Raw genomic sequence first — 24681 nt, forward strand, 5'->3', positions numbered from 1 at the left:
GTTTCAAAGATGGCTTAAATAGAAGTGTTTTAAGGTATCAGAGTAATTGTTGTGGTTTGGATGATAGAACACAAGATGCACCATATGGTTTCTGGAGCAGCAGCTGGAAACAAAATGGAATAGCCTGGGACATCTAAAAGGGCCCTAAATTCCGAGGAAACATGATTGCCTCAATATACTTTTTGAGTAATAAAGAGAAGTAAGCACGTTCAAGGCATTTGTCATTTGAAAGATGGTCTCCCTACATGGAGGGATTCATAGCACAGAATTGCCAACAGGATCTCAGAATATCCTCTGTAATATCAAAGGCAGCTTAGAGCACTTGTCTAGAATTGGTGAAGTCAATTCCTCTCGCCTTTCTGTTCAGTAATTTTCGATGGACATTTGTCCCTCAGATTTGCTAATCCCGCTTTGTATCCTTTGGAGTTTTGTCATTAACAGCAACTAAGGGAAATAACACAGCATAACTTTCTTTTGTTTGGTATCCTGTACATTAAATATTACAAAAGCCTGCTGGTATCAGCTCACTACCACATTGCATTAATTCTCCTTATTCTCACCCTCAGACTTTCCACCCTGTTCCCAAGAAGGCTGCACACAGCAAGTTTGAAGATGCTTTTATTGGTGGTCAGAAAGCAGAGCAGGAGGTGGCACTGTTGCGCAGCAGTGGGAGGAAGGGAATAATGTGAATCTGTGTGTACTTGGGACTTGGGTTTTTACCTTAGCATCGAGAACCTCCTTAGCTCAGAAGCCTGTGCCTATGCCGTGAGAGCATTGCTGACCCCACCTGAGCTGCCTCTGGAAGCCTCTAAGCATCAGCAGGTTGTGGAAATGGGCCGTGGAGCACTTTAGTAAGAGGAGGGAGAGTCAGGTAGGTCTTGGAGTGCAAACTTTCTCAGCTCTTTACGTATCCAGGGTTCAAAATAGGAGACTCTGGTAAATACTTTCGGGAAGATGCGATTATTGTGTCCGTAAGAAACAATGCCATGAGCCTTCCCATTGCAGACTAAAGGACCACCAGAATCACCCTGTGGGGTAAAAGGAGTGGTAGGGTCAGATATGTCAGAGCATAGCTTCCCCTGCCCTAAGGAAGAAACTGCCCCTCTTGCCTCCCTCCTCTTTCGACCATCTCCCTCCAGGCCCAGCTCCACAGGGCTTGTAGCTGCCTTACTACTCCTCTAAGCCAATCTGTGGAGCAGTTCAGGTCTGGAGCAAAAACTGCCTTCACATCCCTGGAAAGAAGAATCTTCTGGTACTTCAGACACATGGAAATATCAAAACCAGCCTACTGTGTGTGGAAGATATCACAAATATGAGATGAGATCTGCAGCCTGCTGGGGCTGTGGCTGGGCTGGGTAGAGTATGCCCAGGCATGTTAAAAGGCACATGATGCTGGTGACTGGGCAACTGCCCCCTTGTTCAGGGAGCACATCAGCTTCAGACCTCCCGAGAGGAGCCGCAGCACATCATCCTGAAGAATCTCGTTCAATTTTAATCCCCTTCATCTCCCACCTGAGAACCAACCTGACTGGCTATTCCCAACCTCATGCCAAACTTAGAGCCCAAAGCAACACGTACACGGGAAGGTGATTTTTTGCCATCCTCATCGCCACAGCAGATCATAGACTCATGCAGATAGCTCTTTTTGAAAGACTTCTCACATATGTCCTCACTCTGCACCTTCAGGTCCGCCTCCATCAGCACACTGGTCTTATCCCGTGTTGTTGATGTCCAGCCCCAGCCAGCCACTTTGCATCTAGTTCCTTTCTTAATATGCTCATTGTGCCTGGGCAAGGGGACACACTGCACTTGCTTAGTCAGCTTGGCCTTTGGCTTCAGCTGCCAAGCAGAGAGAACATGTGGTTAGAGCAGGCAAAGGCATGGGAACAAGTTCATGGGGTTGGGAAAAATGAGCAGGGAGATCCCTCAGGTAGCACGTACGTGCCAGGGCATACCTTCAGCAGCATTATGTCATTTGCAAGGGTATCTCCTGAATAGTTGGGGTGGATGACCCAGCGGCCAATGTGGAACTTCTGCTGGCTCAGCTCTTCCTTCTTTATGTTGTGGGCTCCCAGAGTCACAGTGATATTCACTCCCCTGCCAGGAAACACCAACATGTTCCATTTACACTGACTGCAGCAACACGGCCTACCCATGGCAGACAGTTTGAGGGTGGTGGTGGTGGGACATTCCTGCCCAGAAATTAGTTCTCAGGAAGTTGCCCTCTGTAGCCTGGATTCCTTCCACATTGAATTGAGAGTCCCTTACTCCATGCTGACATACATCTGAGGTGTCCCATTCTGAAGACCAAGGGGAATCAGAGAATGGGGGACACTGGCCTCTCTTCTCCAACAGTAGCTCTGACCCATGGTAGGAACCATGGACCAGAAGAGTGCTGCTGAGGAGTTCTGTCCCAGGCATGCGCCCTGGCAGACAATTCCTGCAGCTCACAGGGGATGTGTAGCAGATGCATTTCCCTTCCCCTGACCCACCTTCTCTCCCACCGCCTGCCCCCAGAAGCACCAGAAACTGCTAGACCAATAGACCACTATGATCATGCACACACTCCGTGGTCAACAGACAAGGACCTTGACCAGTGAAACGCCTTGGTTGAGAGAAGTTTCTGGACCACTACCACAAACAACCACAGCTCAAACTCAACTAGAATATAAATGGACCCCCCCAGAGACCCCCTTCGAGTTGGTGTCCCCAGAGCAGTGGGTGTGCAGTCTAAGACTCTCCTCCTTAGACTGGCCATCTAAGGAACATTTGAACACTGAGAGGACTTTCTGAACTGGTAGGCAATCTTCTGGGTACCCTTGAGAATCCTCACTTTGTAAGAGTGGGAAGACGCACATTTTGGACCATCAGTCTAGAGTCTGGGATCTAGTCCCTTGAATCTGAATTGGCTGTATAGTAATTGAACTCCTAAGCAGTATCCCAACCTGTGTATTATAATGTTGGAGTGCTGAATGATTTTGGAAAACCCCTTTAATAGTTGGTTGTCTGCTAAACAGTTCTGGTTAGAATAAATCAGTTTGGAGCTTATCACCTGCCTAAATAGATATTGGGGTTGTCTCCATGACAGGATGACTGGGCTCACAGAAAGCCCTGCTGTGCCTGCAGAGACACAGAGTACTCTTTCACCCCAGACCAGGACTGTGATTCTCTATGACTCTGTGAAACTTGAAAAAATCCCCCATACAAGAAAGACAGCCCTTACGTTTTACCAGCCACGCAGTGAGCTGCTGAGAGCACTGCATATGGGCGAATCAGGAATCCTCCACAGTTAGATGTACCTGACTTACTTCCAATTGATAAATAAGCCATGTAGCGCCTGGAGTGGGGCCGAGCTACCCGCCCACCAATGATCCTTCCTGGAAGAGAGATGGAAAGCGTTAGTATCACATGTGCCACTGTTTCCCATCAAGTTTGGAGAAGCATGAGGAGAAAGGGTCATCCTCTGGCAGCATATGCCAATGATGCTAATAACTTTTCTTCCATGGGCTTTCCAATGTATTGCCTACATACAATGGAGAGAAAAACAAGCAACACTTCCAGGGGATGACTGACTGCACCTGACTAGGGATGTCTAAAATGCCATCAAAGGGCACAGTTCTAGTACCTGTAATGCACAATTGGTTTCAGCCACAGCCTGAGCTGAGAGATAGAACTAGAACAGGAGAGCAGAGATATGAGAAAAGGTAAGGCAAGTACCAAACAGAATTCCAACTCAGTGCCCATTTCTGCCCTTGCATGTCCTCCTCTTAATCCCATCTCTCTGTACTCACCAGCCCCAGCCCATGAGACAAGGAGAAAAGCACTTGTGAGCGGAAGAAGAAGTAGCATCTTCTCCTATTATCCTGAAGAGCCAAAACAGTTGCTATGGCCAGGCAGGAGACAGGTACAGAATGGCAATCTACATATATGAAGTTTGGAGCGGAAACAGGAAACCTCAGCCTGCTATCGGCTTGTGTCATTTACTGTTTCTGCTCTTCAAAACCCCAGACTGTGGTTTGGTGAGGGGTTCATGTTAGAATCTCTCATTTTTGACACCATCTCCCCCAAAAACTGGAGAGAACTGCTCTTGTTCGGAGTACCCAGGGTGCACAGTACTTCAGCAGCAACGAGAGTAGTGGGATATCTCCAGTCGAGTGTATATCTCATTGGATACCCTTGGTGAGAGCCTCCTTGGATCCTAGATGTGGGTTGGTTTTAGTTCTTTTTTTTTTTTCCCTATCACCTGATAGGAACAGTGAGACCTGGACAGGGCCAGACACAGGTCCTAGTTCTTGTCAGAGGGGCTGAGTGCCATCAGAGGTGCCCTTGGGATATCAAAAATCACCTGTCAGAGTACCTAAGGCACAGGACCTGCTGGAGACACACAACCTTGAGCACTAATGTTCTTGTCACTAGTGAAAGATGTGTTGGTTTTACATTGGAGTTTACTGATGACACCGGGTGATAGACTCATGCAGGTGAACAGGGACCACAGGAGGTCATTCAGTCTGACCTGGTGCTCAAAGCAGAGTCAGCTATGAGGTCAAAATTACTGTGTGCTTTATTCAGTCAGGTCTTGAAAACCCTCATATATCTGGCAACTTCCTGAGTGAAAGGGAGTCGGTAGCCAAGATACAACAAGGAAGGCAGAAGAACTGGCTTTGTCACAGAGGTCCCGGAACCACAGTATTCAAGTGAGAAGAACAAGGAAAGCCTGGGAATAACACCCGCGGTAAGGTGAGGGTCTAGATGACTAGACAAATCCATAGTGACAAAAAGTCCGATGCCAACCTGAGAAGTCAGTCTTTGCACCCAGGTCCAGACCAGCAGGTTACATGGCTGAGACACAGCTGGAGCTGGAGCTCAGGTGAGGACCAGAGTCAGAATCTCCTCTTCAAAGCAGCTCCCACGAGAAGGGGAGAAGCCCTGGCTGAGGCCTCTCTGAAGTCCTCCCTGAGAGCACTGGCTCCAGTGTTACTTGATGGAAGGGACATCATTAACTACTTGAAGGGCAGTTCTAGCCAGGTGGGGATTGGTCTCTTCTCCCAGGCAGTCAGCAATAGGACAAGGGGGCATGGGCTTCAACTCTGCCAGGGGAAACTGAGGCTGGAGATTAGAAAGCAATTCTGTGCAGAGAGAGTGGTCAGCATTGGAATGGCTGCCCAGGGAGGTGCTGGACTCACCGGCCCTGGAGGTTTTTAAACTGAGATTGGACACGGCACTTAGTGCCACGATCTAGTCAATAGACTGGAGTTAGACTAAGGGTTGGACTGGATGATCTCTGAGGTCTTTTCCAACCCAGTTGATTCTGTGACTCTGTGTGATTCACCCTCAATTGCCCTGGTTCTAATTTGTTTGTGGGCCTGGCCAGTCAGATCTCCAGGGTGGGGAATGGCTTAAGGTTTCACCCCTAATTCCTGTGAGTGGAGGAGCAGTGAGGAGGTTTGGCAGAGGTTGGAGGTGAAAGACTGAGAAGACAAAGATCTTTGTGGGATTCCAGCTCCTGCTGCCCTTGGGCAAGTTCCCATCCTGGCTTTTCACGTTCCTTATTACACACTCCTGCAGCACAGTGCCTTTTAATATTTAAATCTTCTGAGTTTCTTCACACTTCTAAATTGTCCAGGCCTCTTCCTTTCTGAGGACTGCAAAGGGTCTGGCTCCCTACTCGGGCAGGGGGCGTGTGTGTCCAGTTGTACCCACAAGCCCCTCACCAAAACACTGAATTTAAACTTCAAAGTCGCAGAGCTGCAGTGATACCTTCATTGAAGAAATTCACATGAGACAGAAAATGAGGCCGTGTGTTTGGCTCTCATTCCTTTTAAAATGTGGGAGCTCGGCCAGGCGGCCTCCCAGGTTTCCGTGCATTAGGAAGCGGCGTTACCTGTTAGGACTAGGGGCAGGTGGAGGAGAGAGAAGGTCCTTCCACTCTGCCTCTGTGCTGGGCTTTGGGCTTTGTGCAAGAAGCAAGAGCCACTGTCGTTCAACAGCAGCCCAACTGATGACTAAGCTGAGAAGCCAGCTCTGACCTGTAGTTTACTTCACATGACCTTGTCTTTGATTTTAGCCTCTTGCAGGCTGGGGAATTTTACTGCCTGCAGGCTGAAGGGACTTATTATGGGATGTCAACAGTAGCATTTAGGATTGTACAAAAAATACTATGGGATTTTTAAAGTGACAGCTAAAGGTGGGGAGGAGGAAGGGCTAAGGCAACCTGAGGAGAAACGTGTGTGGGACAGGGGGATGACAGGAAAAGGCTGCTTGTTGGTGCACTTGTCTGGCCCTGCGCTTTGCATTATGACCACAGTCTTGTGTTCTCATGAAACTCCATCTCTGTAATGAATTTGAGAATGACTTCTCTAAGCCCCAAGCCCACGCAAAGAGCAGGAACCGTGCTTCTGTAGCAGCGCTGTGGGAACTGACAGACCACATCTACGTGCTGCACGAGACTCCCTCCCCCTGCATTAGGCTGCGAGGCTCATTTGTACAGCCACCCTCCCTACCTCAAACATATTTACTTATCCTGGAAGCATGTCAGCCTCTTCCTTTCAGCATTTACAGTGATTGCCGCAGCTTTTCGCACTCCATTGGTGTTTGTGAGAGATCAAACACTAAGTCAGTTTTAAAATCTTTGTGTTTTCTGCCTTGGTGTGAAACAAAGGAGGCGAAAACTGAATGTGAAACCTGAAGTATGATAATTCCTACAGGGCACGAGGGGAAGGGCATAACTGATTCAAACTCAAGAACCAAGAGAAGGTTGAAAGGATACAAAAGACATGGAAGGGCTGGATCAACCTGCAGAGGGCAGAAAGAACTCCTTTCCCTTCATATTGGACCTGTGTCACTTTTCTCACAATCTATGGCTCCTTGCAAGAGAGACAGAAGAGTTGTTTGACAACTTCATTTCCTGATGACAAGTTGCAAAACCTGAGAACTCCTCCAGCCGCAACTTAGAATAAGAATAGAAATACTGGTGTTATCTTTACCATAAAGCCCAACCTTGTCAGCTGGGCGTGGGTCTTTCACAGGAAGCTGCTTGCTGTGCCAGTGCTCTTTTAACCTCTCCCAGAAGACTGGTCAAAGAGCGAGGACTGTGAACCACTGAGCCCATGTGGCTGGTGTGCCAGGAACTGGAGACCCCAGTCAGCCTGCCTGAGTAGGGTAAGAGACTTGTAAACCAGGCAGTGAAGTGGCCACAAGTTTGGGCTGGGTACCAGATGTACCTCAGGGTTCAAGAGCTGGCTATGCAATCACCAACCACATGAAGTTCAACAAGGGCAAGTGCCAGATTTTGCAGCTGGGACATGCAACCCCGGCTGTACAGGCAGACTGGGGACTGAGATGTTGGAGAGCAGCTCCAGGGAGAGGGATCTGGGGGCTCTGGTTGACAGCAAGTTGAACATGAGCCACCAGTGTCCCTGGAGCCAAGAGGGCCCTGTGTCCTGGTGCATCCAGCACAACACGGCCAGCCGGGCAGGGAGGGGATTGTCCTGCTCTGCTCTGCTCTGGCCTCACCTGGAGCATTCACTGTGTGCAGGGCTGGAGACACAGGAGAAAAGGAGATAAATCTACTGGAGAGTGCCCAGAGGAGGCTACAAAGTTGGTGAAGGGTCCAGAGAGGAAGTTGTATGAGTAGCAGCTATACTCTCTTGGTTTGTTCAACCTGGAGATGAGGAGACTGAGAGGAGATCTCCTCATGGTCTACAGCTTGCTCACAAGAGGGGAGGAAGGATAAGCACCAGTCTCTGCTCTTTAGTGACTAATGACAGAACCTGAGGGAATGGCAGGAAGATGTGCCAGGGGAGGGTCAGACTGGACATTAGGAAAAGGTTCCAGAGGGTGCTGGACACTGAACAGGCTCCCAGGGAGGTGTCACAGCCCCAACCTGACAGTGTTCAAGAAAAGACTGGACAACATCCACAGAGACACGGTGTGAACTGTGGGGTTGTCCTGTGCAGGGACAGGAATTGGACTTGTTGATCCTTGTGGGTCCCTTCCAGCTCAGGACTTTTTATGATGCTGTGATACAGAGGGACTGTCAGGACCAAGCAAGCACTGCTGACACTGTGAACTCTGGACATCACTTGGATGCGTGTGTGGCTGTGTGTGTGAGGCAAGTGGACATGAGCAGAACCAAGGATCAGCTTCTGGGTAGGCTGAGTGTCTAAGGCTGATACATCACACATACATGTCTGTGTTTGCCTGTGTGTGCAAGCCGGTCCGTGTCCCAGCAGCTGGAGTAGGGTTGGGAACTGTGAGAGACGGTGGCTCTCAGTATATGGTTTAAGTGTGTGTGGTCCTTAACACACAGCATAAGTGTGAAAGGCTGAGATATTGTGAATTATTTGTCTCAAAGCTTGGTTGCTAAAATAATATGCTTAAGGCTGCTTGTTACAGAAAAATGCTTGCTCACACTGCTTGCTTAATTTGGCCCGCTGTAAAGGCCTAAATACAGTGAATTAAAGTGAGAAATGCATGATCACTGTGAATTGCTAAAACACAAGGAATGCTTGAAGCTTAGGTAAGCTCAAGTGAAGCTCCAGTGATATCAGCCACCAACATCTGCGAGCAGGCCTGCAGTGTGCTCAGGCAACACCTGCCACCAACTGCCGTAAAATGACCAGGTTATGACTGGCAAGTGTGGCCATCCACCACCAGGACCAAAACCTGCCACCTGGGACCGGCGGACCTGAGACCCGAGCGCTGCCAACACCTACTGGGACCTGGACTCTGATGCCAGAACCTGGACCCTGCTACTGGCACGACCTGAGACCTGCAAACTGCCAGCGCTACAGAGGCCTGAAACCTGAGAGCTGCCCCACAGGAGACCTTTGGATCCCTGGCGGTGACTACCTCTTGTTTATCTCTTGCTTATCTTCTCGCATGCTTGCTTAACTTTCCTCTTAATTTCTCCCCCCTTTCTCTTTGTCACTCTAGCTTTAGGTGTGAAAATGAGATAGATTTACTCTGTCATTAGGCATACAAATAAAATAAGATTGTTTAGTGGCATCTGACCTTGTTTGTGTCTTAATCTCACCCTTGGAATCATTTTTGGACCTTCCTGAGTCCAATACTGGACCAGGACCCCACATTGGACCTCAGGGATTTGCCTGCACAGGTGCCAGCAACTGGGAGACTTGGGATCTGGGGCAGCACGCTGGGTCATTGAGTGTCTAAGGTCAAGTGTGTTAGTGTTGCTGGGGGACCCTGTGCCTAAGTGTAGGTGCTGGTGTGCGGGAACTGGCACTGACCTTACAATGCCCCTGCCTGGTCCCAGCATTGGGGGAGAATTCACCTGGACATATGACCAGAGTATACTTGCGATAATGCCCCAGGCCCCACTGAGGTTAAGAACGTCACTGGTTGTTGCTTTATCCATGCGAGCCACGGAACCTGACACACCAATGGGATGTTCACAGAGTTCGCTTTATTGTCGGACCGGGCTGGCTTTATAGCAAAGCTGCCCTGTCCACGCGCCTTACAACAACGTGATTGGTTGTAACTCGTGCTATACAATAACATGATAGGCTGCATGTACTGGCCAGCGCTCTGCACGCGTGTGTCTGGCGATTGCTCACTCATTATTACCTTCTAATGGTGCTTCTTTTGCCTCTGGCTTCACCTCTCAGCCAGGCTGGGGACAACCCCATCCCCCTGGGGCCGGGGGGGGCTCTGCCACTACATCTCCCCCTCTTTTATTTAATATTAACAATACGCCGTATCATGCTTTAAATACAGTGTGAAATACAGGGTAAGAACATTAAGGCTAATACAATTACAATTAACAAGAACAAACCTGTTTTCAGTATTCCTTTTAACCAAACAAGGCATTCACCCCAAAAAACCCAATATCTTCTGTTATTTTCTTGTTCTGCAAATCTTCTATCTTTTTAACTTTTAAGTTCAAACAACACATACAATCAAACTCTTCATAACTGTGAACATGTCCAATAACAAAAAATTAATTGCTGCTCTGTTTTACAAAGTGGTATTCTCAACATTGGCTACATTCGTTGCTTAAAGCGATAACATGTCTGAGGTTAAGGGTTGTCATCACTGCAATCGGTTTCTTCTCTGTTAGCTGGCCAAGGTCTCACCCACTTTGCTGGGATCCATGAATTTTTGTGGTTACCTGTAGAAACACAAGCATATCCCCCTCCCCAGGTTATTAGTGACATAGGACCTTCCCATTGTTGTGTTGTTGGATTAAACACACTAACCTTAGGCACATTTTCGGAAAAATCTTTGACATTTTTGATATCGTGCATAACAACTGGTTCCATTTCAGTTTCACTTTTAGGATTAAGCCAGTTCAGCACATACAATGCCTTCATCAATACCTCTTCTGGCTCACACCAATTCCCCCTTGTTTTTTCAAAACAGACAAAAGATTTTTTAATGCACGGTGTGCACGCTCAATAATTGCTTGGCCAGTAGAATTATAAGGGATTCCAAACAGGTGTTGTACCTTCCACTGGGTGAGGAAGGCTGCAAGCCTGTCAGAGTGGTAAGCAGGGCCATTATCTGGTTTGATTTGTGTAGGGACACCCATGACAGCAAAAGCTTGTAGTAAATGACGTTTTACTGCCTTTGCATTTGCTGAGGTCAAGGCTGTAGCCCACAGCAGTCCTGAACAGGTATCTATGGAGACATGAATGTACTTTTGTCTGCCAAATGGTGCAAATTCAGCAATATCAGTTTGCCATAACTGACCTGGCTGCAAGCCCCGAGGATTTACTCCCTTTTGTTGGAGAGGGACTATGCGGGCACAATCAGGACAAGCTGCGATAATGGCTCGAGCTTGTTCCTTTGTAATTGTAAACTGCTTTCGGAGTGCTGCTGAGGATTGATGAAAGAATTCGTGAGCTTGTCTGGCTTGTTCAAAAGGGGATATATCTGCTACTGCCACAAGTTTGTCTATAATGCTGTTTCCCTCTACTAGACCACCTGGTATGTTAGTATGGCTTTTTATATGCATGATAAATACTGGTGCTGTCCTATAATCTAATACGTTCCACAAATCTAACAATGCTTCAAACAATAAGGAATTGGAAACTCGCTGCAAAAGTGCTCTATGTATTCTTTGTACAATTCCCACAACATAAAGAGAATTTGTTACCAGATTAACTGGACAGTTATGCCATTTTTGCAATGCTGCTAAGCATATTGAGGGCAGTTTCTTTTAATATGTCCTGTCTGTTCACAAGTAAAACATGCTAGGCCACAAGAAGAAGGGCTTCCACCTTTCATTGCAGGCTTACGTGCTGCAGCCAAGGCCGCAGCGTGGGCTTGAGCATGTATTTTTGCTTTTTCTACCTCCTGTTGCATCATCGGTACCTGTGTGCAAGCTTCCACCACCTCTGCTAAAGAAGCAGTTTTTCCCAAACCGGCTAATATCTGTTGGCATTGGGTGTTTGCATTCATCATGGCCAAATCTTTCCCCACAGCAGCTTTTGCCTCTGGAGTCACGTTAGGAGAGGCATCTATCACTTCTTTTAAACGATCCACAAATGTCATATATGATTCCCCAGGATCCCACTCTATTGTAGAATAGGGTGGCACAGGGTTACCTCTATTTGGCAATTCTTTCACTGCCGCCAAGGCAAGCCCTTGCGTTTGCTGCAAAATCCTTGGATGAAGTGCTGCCTGAGTAGCACCATCCGCATATTGCCCACGACCCAGTAACTGGTCCATGCTCGCTAACCGCAACGGATCATCAGCTGGTAAACGAACATTTTCTAATACTGCCAATTCCACCTTCCCCTGCCACTTGTCCATGAACAGCAAATACCCCGTTGGAGGAAGCAATAACTCCATCAATGCCCTAATATCTGTTTGAGTTAGTACTTGCCCCTTGAAAAATGAATTGATTAGCTGCATCACATGCTTATTATCCATACCATATTGCATAACTGCACTTTGCAACTGCTTAACCGTTTTCCAATCAAAAGGCGACCACTGCCTTTGTCCTCTATTATCTATGTGCACTGGCCTTGCTGTAATACTACCAGGTAACATGATCCCTTCAATAGTTGCATCTCTGATTACCCCTTGCCAACGTTGCCCTGCATTATAAGAATGATCTCGAGGAATATCTCTACCCTGATGCACAGGGGCAGCACCCAAATTATCATTATTATCACTGCTATACAATTCCCTTGTGTTTCCCTGTGGATCAGTAAGTCGACGCATATTTGCAAACCGATCTGCTAACCCAGTCTCCAGCCCTTTTCCATATTGCGCTCTCAAATATTCATCTGCTTCTCTTACAGACCACATCCCATCTTCAACACATTGTCTAGCCCATTTTTGTATTCGCTCCCTTTTAATACGGAGCTCCTCCGGAGTGAGGTCTAATTCTGCCCCCTCCCTTTCCTGTTTTCCCCGTTTTTCACATTCCCTGCCAATTGCCTCCTTAATTGCATCTGACGCCTTTTTATATGCTATTAACCGTGAAGTTTTACTGTTACCGCCATCTAGTCGTTTCATAGCTTCTAGAACTCCTTGCACCTGGCTCTCCTGCCGTCTCAGTAAGTCCTTCAGGCTCTGCACGTCGCTCTCCTCCTGGCAGTCAGGGCGATTCTGCGGTGCTCCGTCCCGGTGTTCCATCGGGTCCTCCGGCAAGGGCGCGTCGGCTGGATTAACTTGTCCTGGCTTGTTGAAACTTGCCGGTTGCTGCCATTCGTTGTCGGAGCCAGGCAATGGCTCAACGGGCGCAGAGGGTATAATTTGCTCTCCGCCCCAGAACTCCAGATCTGATACGGGACATACCAGCGGTGTTGATTCTTCGGAGTTCTCGGAGGGTGGGCAGCTCGCGGCGGGCGGCTCCGAGGGGACGGCACACAGCTCCGGCTCCTCTGAGACTTCCTGCACCAGCTGCCTGACCTCCCGCCAGGGTCCGGCGAGATCGCAAGCCTCGCGGCTCCCCCTTGTAACCGCTTCCCATAGTTCGGTCCCTATGTCCTCCCATGTACCGGGAGAAAAAAATTCGTCCGTCGAACGGACACAGCCCTTACGCTGGGCGAATAGTAACAGGCGCTCCACCGCGTCTTTTTCCAAAATTCTTCCTGTTCTTGCAGCCAGCTGCAGAATACTTCTCACTATTATTTTTTCTTCCACGGATGCCGTGTTTCCCACGCCACCTGCTCCCCCCAGGCCTACTTTCCGCTATGATTGAGCGCTGGGCTGGTGTCGCCCCCAGGTGGCGTCCTCGCGTCTTCACTTCCGGCGATCTTGCTTCGATACGAAGGATCACGTCGGGGTCACCGAAGTGTTGCTTTTTCCATGCGAGCCACGGAACCTGACACACCAATGTGATGTTCACAGAGTTCGCTTTATTGTCGGACCGGGCTGGCTTTATAGCAAAGCTGCCCTGTCCACGCGCCTTACAACAACGTGATTGGTTGTAACTCGTGCTATACAATAACATGATAGGCTGCATGTACTGTCCAGCGCTCTGCACGCATGTGTTCAGCGATTGCTCACTCATTATTACCTTCTAATGGTGCTCCTTTAGTCTCTTTTGTCTCTGGCTTCACCTCTCAGCCAGGCTGGGGACAACCCCATCCCCCTGGGGCGGGGGGGGCTCTGCCACTACAACTGGTCTGTCAGTCAGTCAGTCTGAGAGACTGGTTTACACATACTGAGCTGTGTGTGTTTGCCAGTACTTCATCTCGGTGTGTTGAACTGGCATTGTCCTTAAAAATAAAGTTCTTCTTCCAAGTCTAAGCTCCTAATAATATTTTAGACACTTCAATCTGATTTGTCCACCTACAACTGTGCTGCCTTCATAGGGAAAGACAGAGGAACTGTCTCTCAGTGGGAGATGATCTAGATCACAAGAACCACACTGAAAATAACATCTTTTTCATTTTTCATTGTGAATACTTATGAGAAAAAATAATTTTGGAGATGGTGTTAGAAGTCTACATGTCTGATTAAGGCCGTGAACAACCCAATAGATATTGGAAGCTGGCCCAACCACAAGTGGAAGATGGACCTTCAGAGATCTCCCATCCATGGTTTGAAGTCATCATCCTGGTTTAAGTGCCCTGTATTCTCACCTTCTACACAATGTCCAAGAGCAGAGAGCAACAGTATTGCAGAAAAGGCAGACTTTAGAGTTTCTTCCAATTAAACATCTTGTTCATTTGTGGTTAAGCTCAAGATTGATGGGGATGATTAGGGAGAGGAGCATGTTGTAGTGTTGGTGAGGCCAAAAGTTTATGTTAAGGTCTGTCTTTAGTCACAGATACGATCTGCATTGTTTCTAGCTACCGAAGTAAAATTTAGATGAGGGAACCGAGGAAGTTAGAGGTTCAGCTTTGTTTAGTGTTTACTTCTTCGTCAGTACCCTTTAATCTGTGCTGCAAAAGGCAATCTTTCAACCAGCAAAAGAAAAGGGCATGAAATCATACATGAGCACCTTGTGTCTCTTTAGAATGGGTAAGCTGACTTGGCTCATGGAGAGTACTTTTCTTTCCAAACACCCTTTCTTTCCTAAATGTTAAAATCAAATGTAAGGTTTCATTTGATCCACAGAATTTCAATAGTTCTTTAATTAAATGCGTCAACATAGATGCATGAGGACTATCTGGCAGGTGTTTGGGATACCTCAGACCAGCTGAAATGTCACAGGACACCTACAGTAGGCCCTACAGCAATACAGTGAAATCCACCTCTTTATTTGACATGCCCTTTGTTTTTGTTCTGTTTTGTTTATTTTTGCTTTGTTTTTAAAAAGTCCTCTAGCTTCTGAGGAGGAGGAGTGAAGCAATGCCTACAAAATCAAAAAACATTGGTCTTTCATTTCATTATAAAACAGAAAGGCAGCTACGTGGTAGGTTGGGAGATAGATAGTTTCATGAAAAGGTGTTTTTCTGTAGTATCCAAACAGGATTTTTCTCCCTGAGACCTGATATTTTAAGCACATGACTTTTTGGTAAACCTCAGAGAAAATCAAAATGTGGAAAAATGAAGCAAAGTTTAGAATATGTATTTAAGATTGTTTTTCAAAACCCAGTGGAAACTTTTATATTATGGTAGAGAGCAAGTGTATGAAAAGGTCAGCTGCAGTGGGTTGGCCACAGACAACATGTAAGTACCCACCCAGCCACTCAATTCAGTCCCAGAAGAGCATGATGTTGATGGTATGGAATGGGTATCAAATATCCCTTTGGGCCAGTTTGGATCAGCTGCCCTGGTTGTGTTCCCACTCAAGTTCTTGCCTACCCCCAGTAGTGTGGTATGTTCAAATCCTGAAGACAGTGGGCTCCACAAAGCAACCTAACAAGGAATTTGCTGCCTCCAGACATTCATCCAGCTGGACTTCTGCAAACAGAGAGAAAAAGTAGAGGGGGACCACAACCCATTAAGGGAAGGTATTGACAGTCTCACAGACTGCCGTACAGGAGCCCTAGGAGAGAGGGACATGGGTCAACGGGTGTCAGCTGGGTGGGAAAGGTCCAGAGCATGACTCTTCCCAGCAAAATCTTCTTACCGTCTTGGTCCTGCAGCCACCTACAAGCTTTGGCCTGCAGAAGGTCTGACCAAGATACCTTCCATTTGTACTGGTGCAACCAGACTAAGGCCAAAACTGTGGCCCAGGCAGCTGGTTGCACAACCTGTGGGGGAAAACATAACAATCAGGGGAAAGAAATAAAAAGAAAGATCAGACCTAAACCAACATGTGGAAAAAGACCTTCACACATACACAGATAATCTCTTAGCTTCTGAAATCCTCAAAATTGGAAAGTTCCCAGATATCTCTGCTGATTCTACCCCACACCCTCCCCGTCCCACTTCCACAAGCAGAGAGGCTCTATACCTGACTGCTTTGATCTCTTCAGCTCAGACTGGAAACCTGGAGCAGAGGAAGGCTCAGCTCATGACAGTTCCAGACTCCTGCCCCTCATCACTTACTTCACTGGGCCTTTGTCCCTCAACATCATCTCTGCTGAGCCCCAAGGCCGAGGCCAGGGCTGCAGTGAGAGCCCAGGACCCATTTGCTTTCTGAAGTGCCACCACTACCCTGAGCCCAGAAAAGTCACACAGTCTTGTTGACAGTGGTGAAATTGTCCAGTTCCAATTCAGGTTGAATGCTGGTGGTTCTTCCATCATGTCGTCTTCAGGAGAAGGTCCCCACTCCGGAAGACAGAAACATACACACAGCTCATATCATACAATCTTGGAATTGTTTGGGTTGGAAGGGACCTTCAAGATCATCTAGTCTCAACTCCGCTGCCCTGGACAAGCAGCTGTGTAGGAAATAAAGCCTGGAAACTGCTGTGCAAACAGCTATGCCTCTGTTAGCTTGACTCTTCTTTTGCTGAACTGTATGAGGATAAAGCTACAGATTCATGCAGCTGTTTTGACACAAAACTTAGTGTTTGGGTATAGAGTTAAGGAAAGTTGGAGACAGAGATAAGGTTACTTCGGGCAAGTATTAATGCATTTAATTCTTAGTCTCCAGCCCAGAGTTGAGGTGTAGGAGTTTTCTTTGTTTTTCACTTCGCCCAACCCCAGCACAATGAAAATCAGGAGACCTGGTGAGAAGATAAATTCTGAAACAAGAGTTCAACCCTAGCCCAAAACATTTTGAGAATGCCCAGCTGACAAGTTTCTCCCTACCTTTACAGGATGCTGAAAACTGGGTGAGTGCCTCAGTGTCACGGGCTTTGCGATCAAGTGTCTCAAGGCAGGACTGACACTTCTGGACCATCCAAAACTTGGTGGACTTGAACCACCCAGGCCTGAAGCCACGCAACCAGAGCAGCTGGTGGAGAACCAGGTTGCAAGAAAGAGAGAACATGGAGGAGCCTGGAGGCAAAGAATCTGACAAAGGCAGGGAGATGGGGGTTAGACTCATGGGTATTAGAGATAAGCGAAAGGATGGTCAGGTCCACAGGATAGAAGGCTGCAGTTGGTGAGGAGGCATCAGATCAACAAGCCCTGCTTTCCTCTCCCAGTCCCGTCCCCACCATTTCTGGCCTTACCATGGTGCCAGGCATCCCTCTGTTTCATGTGTACTGCCACAACGGATGTGAAGGGGGACAGGACCCCCAGGCTGAGACTGGACTTCACTGTGCTGTGACGAACGTCCTTCTCTGCCCTGCTCATCCCCTCCCAGGCCAGTTTCCACAGTAGGTGCATCATGGCCATGTGATGGACAGGCAGCCTGCAGGGGCAGAGAGTTAGTCTGTGGTTCCACCTTGGAGAGGAGGGGGCAATGCAGTAATGGACACCCAGGTCCTCCTCCAAGGCCCAAGCAGTGAGGCAACAGGGAAAAGACCTGGATGCCCAGAATCTCTTCCCTCCTCAGGCTACAGTGGGAGTGATGCAAGCAAAGGACACTTGCTGTCCCTCCTCCAGAGGGACCAATGCCACTCTGCCTTGTGGGCAAGTGTGTTACCCTCTTACCTGCTGTGTGATGATGGGGACAGTGAGAACCTGAGTGTGTAATCAAAGGACTGGTGGCCCATGTAGTACTGAAGGGTAACAGCTCCCTCATCCACCTCAGGATCCTAGTAATGCAGGGGAAAGTGTGACAGAAATGTTCATCTGCAAGGCACAGGCAGCCTGGCTACCTAGGTTCCCTCCCTGCTCTACTAAGATAGTAAATGTTCATGGTTGGAGCAGAAGCACTGGTGTCTGTGGGGGAAGGAAGAGGGACCTCAGAACCCTGATCGTGGTCTCTCTCAGGTCTAGTGAAGGTGAAGCATTCTCAGTGCTGGGAAGGTGAAACAGGGAGTGGGTCCTTTATCTTCCAGAAAGCCATGCCCCAGTGCATATGGTTCCTGGATCATTCTCACCTGTGCTTACCCATGGATCTGGGCATAGATGGAGCTCTGATGCCCTTGGAAGGTCATCTCAGAAGATTTTCTGATCATCAACACCTCCAGGCCAGGTGGAAGGTCCCAATGTAGTGAGATCCCACTTGCGAGAGGCTGCAGAGCCTGCTGCAGGCATTTCACTGCCTGGTGAGGGGAAGCAGAGAGTACAGGGCGCTTGCATTCCCTCACAGTGCTGGGCAGTGGGGAAATCAGAGGGAGTCTCTGAGTTGGAGTGGATGGTGGTATTTGGATCGCTTTGCATGTCTAGGAGACCTGTGTGGGGTATTGAACAGAGTAGAGAGGTACCTGGGTCATTACCTCAGATGTCATATCCATCCTAGAGTGGATGCACACACATTCACCTTTGGTCTCCAGGGCCATGGCCTGGGAAAGGTTGAAGCTGTCACAGCTGTTAGCAGGGAAAACAGAAACACCTGTACAGGAAAGGAGGGGGAGATTAGAGAGGGGACAAAGATGAGAGGCCTGAAAGACAAGAGCAGTACAAAGAACGAATTCTGGAGAGGTAAGAATGCTTCTAATTATAAGAGTGTGACTGAGTCTGGGTTTTCCCATTCACTCTGGGGTGAGAGAGGTTGTCTGCTGGACAGAGAGATCCTGAGAATGGGTTTTGGGCCCGCAGAGCACCTTGAGGTATTACAGGGTGAGGGGGAAGAGGAAAAATGCTGAGAAGAGCAGGGAAAGATTGAGAGAGGAGCTCCGCTAGATGAAGAGTACAGACAGGTTTAGGGAGGTAAGGAAAGTGTGTGGGGGTGGTTGTTGCTGAAGTTCTGATGAGGTAAAGAGAAGATCTGGGGCTAACTACGATCTGGGAGAATGTTTGAAGGACTCTGACAGTCAGTGGGACAGAAATGTTGGGAATTAGCATGTTAGGGGATAGGAACAGGGTTCCCCAATTGCTGGTGGTGGTCCTGGTAACAGCAGACCTCAGTCATGACAGCTTCCTCTTCATTGGAGACCTTCCTTTGGATGAAGATGAAAAGCTGAGGCAGAGAGGAGGAGAAACAAAGATTGCCAGGGCTGCACAGCCCCGTGGAGGACAGACACCCTCCTAAAATGCAGGAAGCCTTCCCAGTCTGTGCCCTTACCCTCTCACACCCGCTGGCCGTGAAACAGGAAAAGAGATAGTGTGTCTCCTGTCATTAACACTAGGACACCTCTAAGCACAAAGGGGCACCCCACAAGGAAGATCACCTTTCCCAAGTGCAGACAAATCTCACAGAAGTCCTACCATGCTGCCCAACCCAAAGAGTTTGTCACTTTCTGACACGAGGTTGTCACCCCACATGCCAACTCTCACTCTGAGCCCTGAGGTCTACCTTTACTTCACTGCTTACACCCATTCCCCTCCCCGTATCCCTTTGGCCCCTGATACCTGGCGGGGATGCCCATGAAGGAGAGGAGTGCTGTAGATAAACCTTAGAAGGCCCAACAGGTCACAGCCTCCCAGATCAGGGCAGATGGAGGAGATGCGCCCCACTGCATTGTCCATGCTTCCCTGTGTGTATTCCACACTTTGCCTGTCGAAGCGCACCCAGTGTTAGAGGGGGGAGAACCTGGCCCACGGCTGCCCTCGTATGGCCACTCACTACGAAAGCCGTACCTCACTAAGAGTGCTACAGAAACACTCCAAAAAGAAGACTTAACCTCTTATTGCCCCGAGCAGATCCTGCCCCATAACTGCCCTCCAGCAGGATCTTGTCCTACAGTTTCACTCACCCCCTAGTTATACTCACCCTCTGGCCCTGCTCTATCATCACCCCCAGCTCACGGATAGAAGACTTTGAAAGTGGCTCCGAAACTGTAGATGTTGAAGTAACAGCCCAGAGGCAAACTCTTGAGGAGGAAGAGCAGTGTATTCTGGGGACAGATGGAGGGATGGGCAGAGCTCAGATGGGGAAGCTGGGCAGAACACCCACCCACATGAAGCAGTTTGCCACTCTCCTCACCAGCTGGGCATGACCCATGTGGAAAATTCCACCCCCTGAAGACCTCCTCTGGTGGTACCTGTGCATCCTGGAAGAGGCTGCGGTCCATAAGAAAGAGGAATTCCCCAAATTGGCCTGAATTGGGCACTGTGTCTGGAATGTTTGGCATCAATGTCACCATCACCACAGTGTCTCCCAGCAGAGAGCCTGGAGCGTGTAGGGGAAAACAAGGAGGAATTTTAGGTTGGAACCTCCTTCCCCATCGCTTTGCTTTTGTCCCCCACATAGCTCTCAGCTCTGACCTATTGCCTGAAAAGGCCATGAGATGCCCCCAATCTTCCTGACACCCTCTCCCTCATGTCCCCTTCCACCCTCCTCACTCACCAGGTGGAGCTTTGGGATCTCTCCTCTCCACCACAGCACTGAGATTAGGAGACCCTCTGTAATACACCAGCAAGTTCAGATCATCCTGCATCCAGGGTGGCAATTTCAAGGAGACCTGAGGACAAGCAGAGAGTGGGGAGGAAATAACCACATAAAAGGATTGAGGAGTCCTAAGCAGCATCAGCAGGCTGCAGACCCTTCTCTCCCTGTTTGTGACTCCAGCATCTGGCAGGGCCGTTACCTCAACAGATGTTTGATCTGGAGCTATGTATTGCAGAGGGGTGTGACTGCTGTTAATGGCTATATGGGACACACCATGGCCTGACCTCAGACAGATACTGAAATGTAGGCTTTTGGATGTCTTCTCCTCAGAAGAGATCCAGCCTGCAGTGAGAAAGAGATGTAAGAAGGTGAAAGAAGAGACTTTAGGGCAGCAGACAGCTGTGGTGGGGCACTGTCTGTCATTGGTAGAGGGGAAATGTGTCATCTGAGATGCCCCTTACTGTGGTGTCTAGTGCAGTGGTGGTGGCAAATCTGTTGACTCACACTGTGGTTTGCATAAGGATCTATGAGGAACTCTTGCTATGGGATATATGGGGAGACCTGGGCATTTTCTGACCATGAGGTGCAAGGCAGAATATTCAAATTGTCTCACTGAAGCACATGTACAGTAATGGGCATCCCTCTCCTCGAGATGGATGCTGGATAATGATGTGTTCCTGCCTATGGGGTGCGTCTGGGGGATCACTCACTAGTGCATTTTCTCGAGGGAAACAGCTCACGTGGCCAGCAAAACTGGGCAGCTCCATCAGGCTGCAGTGTCAGCTCCTGGACATAGCACAGGCTGATGGTCGCTTCTCTGTTAGGAGGCAGGGTCCCCAGGAAACAAGCGAACACGGGACCCCAAAGATCTCCCTGGTCCTGCAGGTATGTCAGATTCTCCATGCCTGAAGTGGCTTTGCACAGCTGCTGGGCCTGCCATAGAGGGAGAAACATGTCACTGAGGTCTCCACAGAATTCCATTCTCTCACCTCCACCCATCATCCCAATCTGTGGACCAACCCATCCCACCACAATCCCAGTACCTCCTCCTTCTCCCAGACCATTGCTTCAATGTGAGTGTCCCCCATGGTAACGTAGAAGGTGTGTACAACGGTGTTAAAGTCCAATGGAAAGATGAACATGGTCTCCTTAGAGACTTGTGACATATTGCGGTAAACCAGCTCAGACACCACATCAGCTACAAAGTCCTGGATGGATACATTTACTGTGACAGTTTCCAACTCCACTTCAGGACAGGAAGAAAAGAACCATATTCCTCTCTGGAGTAAACCTGAGGAATACAAACCAGCTGTCAGGCTCCCAGTTTACCCATAGGAAACTTGAAATTTGATGTATCTGTTGTAGTGGGAAATAGTTGTGTGTGCAGAAGCTGACAAACAGCAAATAAAAGTCCCTGAGACTCTCATGATGTTCCCCTTAGACCACAATTCCTCACATTTCTAAGCCCCTTGCTCTTCAACGACCATGACAACTGTGCCCTAAGATCACATAAAAGTGCCATGCTTCATCTAAGTTCAAGTCTACCATGGCATTGAAAGGAGTCCCCCAGCACATAGCATGAGACAGGCCCACAATAGAGCTTCATGCAATTGGCAGGAGGTGGTCCTCAAACCTTCACACCATATCTCAGAGACAGGAGCAGGTTCCACTGCCTGTTTTGAGAGTAATGCTCCAAAGAGATGACCTTGATTTTCATCGTAAGAAGATACACTACTCATTTTGGACTACTGGAAGGGAGGAGGAGGACCACACAAATGGCACTTAGTATGGCATCAAAGGTGGAACTACAGGAAGTCAACTCATCTCCTTTCTGTTGTCAGCAGTGGAGATGTTTCTCACTGACCTCCCTTTCTCACTTGTCATACTTGTAGAGTCTGCTTTATTTGAGGCCAACAATGTGTAGATCTGAATTTGGTTGGAAGATGGCTTTGATGACCTCCCTTCCTGGTATGATAGCAGCCCATGGCAAGCCAACCTTCTCCATACCTTTACCCTTGGTTTGAAATTAAGAGCATCTCATATTAGGGCAAGGTTTGGCATCAGTGGTACATCAAACCTGAACGTAAAATGCATTGGAGTAGTGTCTTAGTCAAGAATGGTGTAAGGTATGTGGTATATGACTTTCAGAGGGGTTGCTGTAATGTCTTGGAAGGGGATGGTGTACAGAAGATGATACAGTTCAGCTGGAGAGGATGATGCAACTCACCAATCAAGTGATGTACGTAGCTATCACAAAACAATTCAGTAAGGGATGATTCAGCACCACAGTAGAGGTGATGCAGTATCACAACACCGAGGAGTGTTGCCCCCCATCCTACAATAGCAGACGTCTTCTGCATCATCCTTCCACTTTATGGATGCAGGTGAGGTGAATCACACTTACAATAACATCTTTTGCTATGCCAAACAGAAAAGGTGAAAGATTACTAAAGACCATGCTCCTGAGTTCCCAGAACATGATGAGATGTGCCTCCCAGGCAAGCACCGAAGATATCAGTTCCCTCCCACATTGCTCTCCCAGCTAAAATCTTTTCCACTGCTCACAGATGCCACCCTTGTGGCCCCAACTCACCCCTGCACATATACTGTTTGCTCAGGATGCCACTTTTCCTCATCTTGACTTGTTGGCTGAAGACAGATTCTGTATGGGGAAGAGCATAAGGTGAGCTATGAGGGTCTTGTGAAGAAAGCCTGGGCACGTCCATCTTCCCTTCCTCCAAGATATATAGCTCCCACCCACATATATGGGCCAAGATGACTCTGCTTCCTCACATCCCAGCTCAGGATCCTTTTTTCCCCCTCTCTCACCAGTCTGGTAGCAGATTGGTAAGAGAGAGACCTGGGGTGGGAGTTGAAGGTATCAGAAATGCCTATTGGTTCAATGGGGTGGTGGTGCTTTGCGAGGGTGAAAACTCACGAACTCCACACAATCCAATATGAATTCAAGCGAAGCCATTTATTACAGAAACAAGCCTCCTTATATATGCAGTTATTTCCTGATCACACATCCACGCTCCAAGCATGCATTGGCTGATTGGATATTGTTCATGTTCACGAGCTGTCCACGCGCCCGAGTCTCACTACTGTTTTTCAGGGTGCTGTTTTTCAGCCTTCAAGCTGACCTTGAGATTCCTTTGGCTAGTTCAGAAATAAATCTCCATCTAATAGAAACCCATCCACACAACAACCTCAAGAAAACCCCTCAAATCTCCCAGAGTGCTTAATTCAGATTAGAGCACAGGGAGGGTGGGAGCAATGATGGGTCACAGCCTGCGACATAAGGCACAGCATGAGTTTGAGCCCCCAGCAGCGACACCAGTAACAATGTTGACAGAGGAAGAAATGAGCAGAAGGGTGGACAAATAGAGCGGGTGAAGCACCATCTAGGAGGATGGGTGGAGGAAAGCATGATTTGTGTGAGTGGTGCAGCTGGGTAGTTGGAGAGGACTGTATTCAGTGGCAGTAGGAGTGAATGACAGATAAAAGTGACCATGTGGGGAGCTGAGGAAGGGAATGGATGACAGAATTCATAGTTGGGATACAACGATGCCCTTCCAGGGAAGTGGAGGGCAGGAGGGTGTTGGAGGAATTGATGAGCAAGCACAGTTGTGTGGAGTAAGAGGGAGAAGATGACTGAAAGTGCCCAGTTTGTGGCAGTTCTGTCAATTAGGTACCTGAAACCAGAAGATCTGTGTACAGGTCAGTGGTCTGAACTCTTCCAGTACTGAACAGAGCCTTAACTCAGTTGTAAAAACATGAGACAGAGAAGGGACATTTGCAGTGAGGAGCCCTAGCACAGGCGAGCAGTCCTCGCAAAGGTATTGTGTCTAGTTTGGAAATGACAGGACATCTAAAATTACACTAGACACCCAGATTTCAAAAACTAAATCTCACCCCTAAATTTAAATATTAATGAGAGGAAGAACCTCTTCCTCTTAGTGCAAGAGTAGGATTCAGTTGAAGATTAACAGTATAAATGTAGGTATTTAAAATAGATACATTTGAGTTAACTTCTAAACCCCTACAAGGTGGTTTCCCAGAGGGCACAGAAGGAGAGGGTGGGAATGGGACAAAGGAATGAAGAGCCAGGGGGACGTGAGGGGGGATAGAATGAGGAAGCGAAAGAGGGATGTGCATCTTCTGTTGTAGTGATTCTGATGGAGGGACCGTTGTACATCGAGGAGTTAATGATCCACGTAGCAGTTAATCTGAGGCAGCACAGGACTGTGCTGTGCTGCACATACAGCTTGGCCTTCAGGCCTGTGCTGGGCTGCACAAATTCCCTGGCCGCAGGGTAACCTCAGCCTGCTCGTTATACCAGAGCTGGCTCTAGAACATGCACATTGTAGTATTCTGCGTGTTGATTGGAGACCCGTTGGATGCTGCACAAGCCAGGTTACCAGCATCTGGCATGGCATAAGGTTATCTGTGCTATTGTCATTTTCTCTAGGAAATAGGTT

The 24681-nt window shown here is 48.3% G+C and overlaps 1 pseudogene; it reads right to left on the reverse strand.

Moving 5' to 3' along the window:
• Positions 1 to 848: 848 nt before the first annotated feature.
• Positions 849 to 22836, reverse strand: LOC136111833 (von Willebrand factor A domain-containing protein 5A-like; annotated as a pseudogene).
• Between the last annotated feature and the right edge of the window lie 1845 nt (positions 22837 to 24681).

The sequence above is a fragment of the Patagioenas fasciata genome, chromosome 22 (genome assembly GCF_037038585.1).
Source record: "Patagioenas fasciata isolate bPatFas1 chromosome 22, bPatFas1.hap1, whole genome shotgun sequence".
Taxonomy (NCBI): domain Eukaryota; kingdom Metazoa; phylum Chordata; class Aves; order Columbiformes; family Columbidae; genus Patagioenas; species Patagioenas fasciata.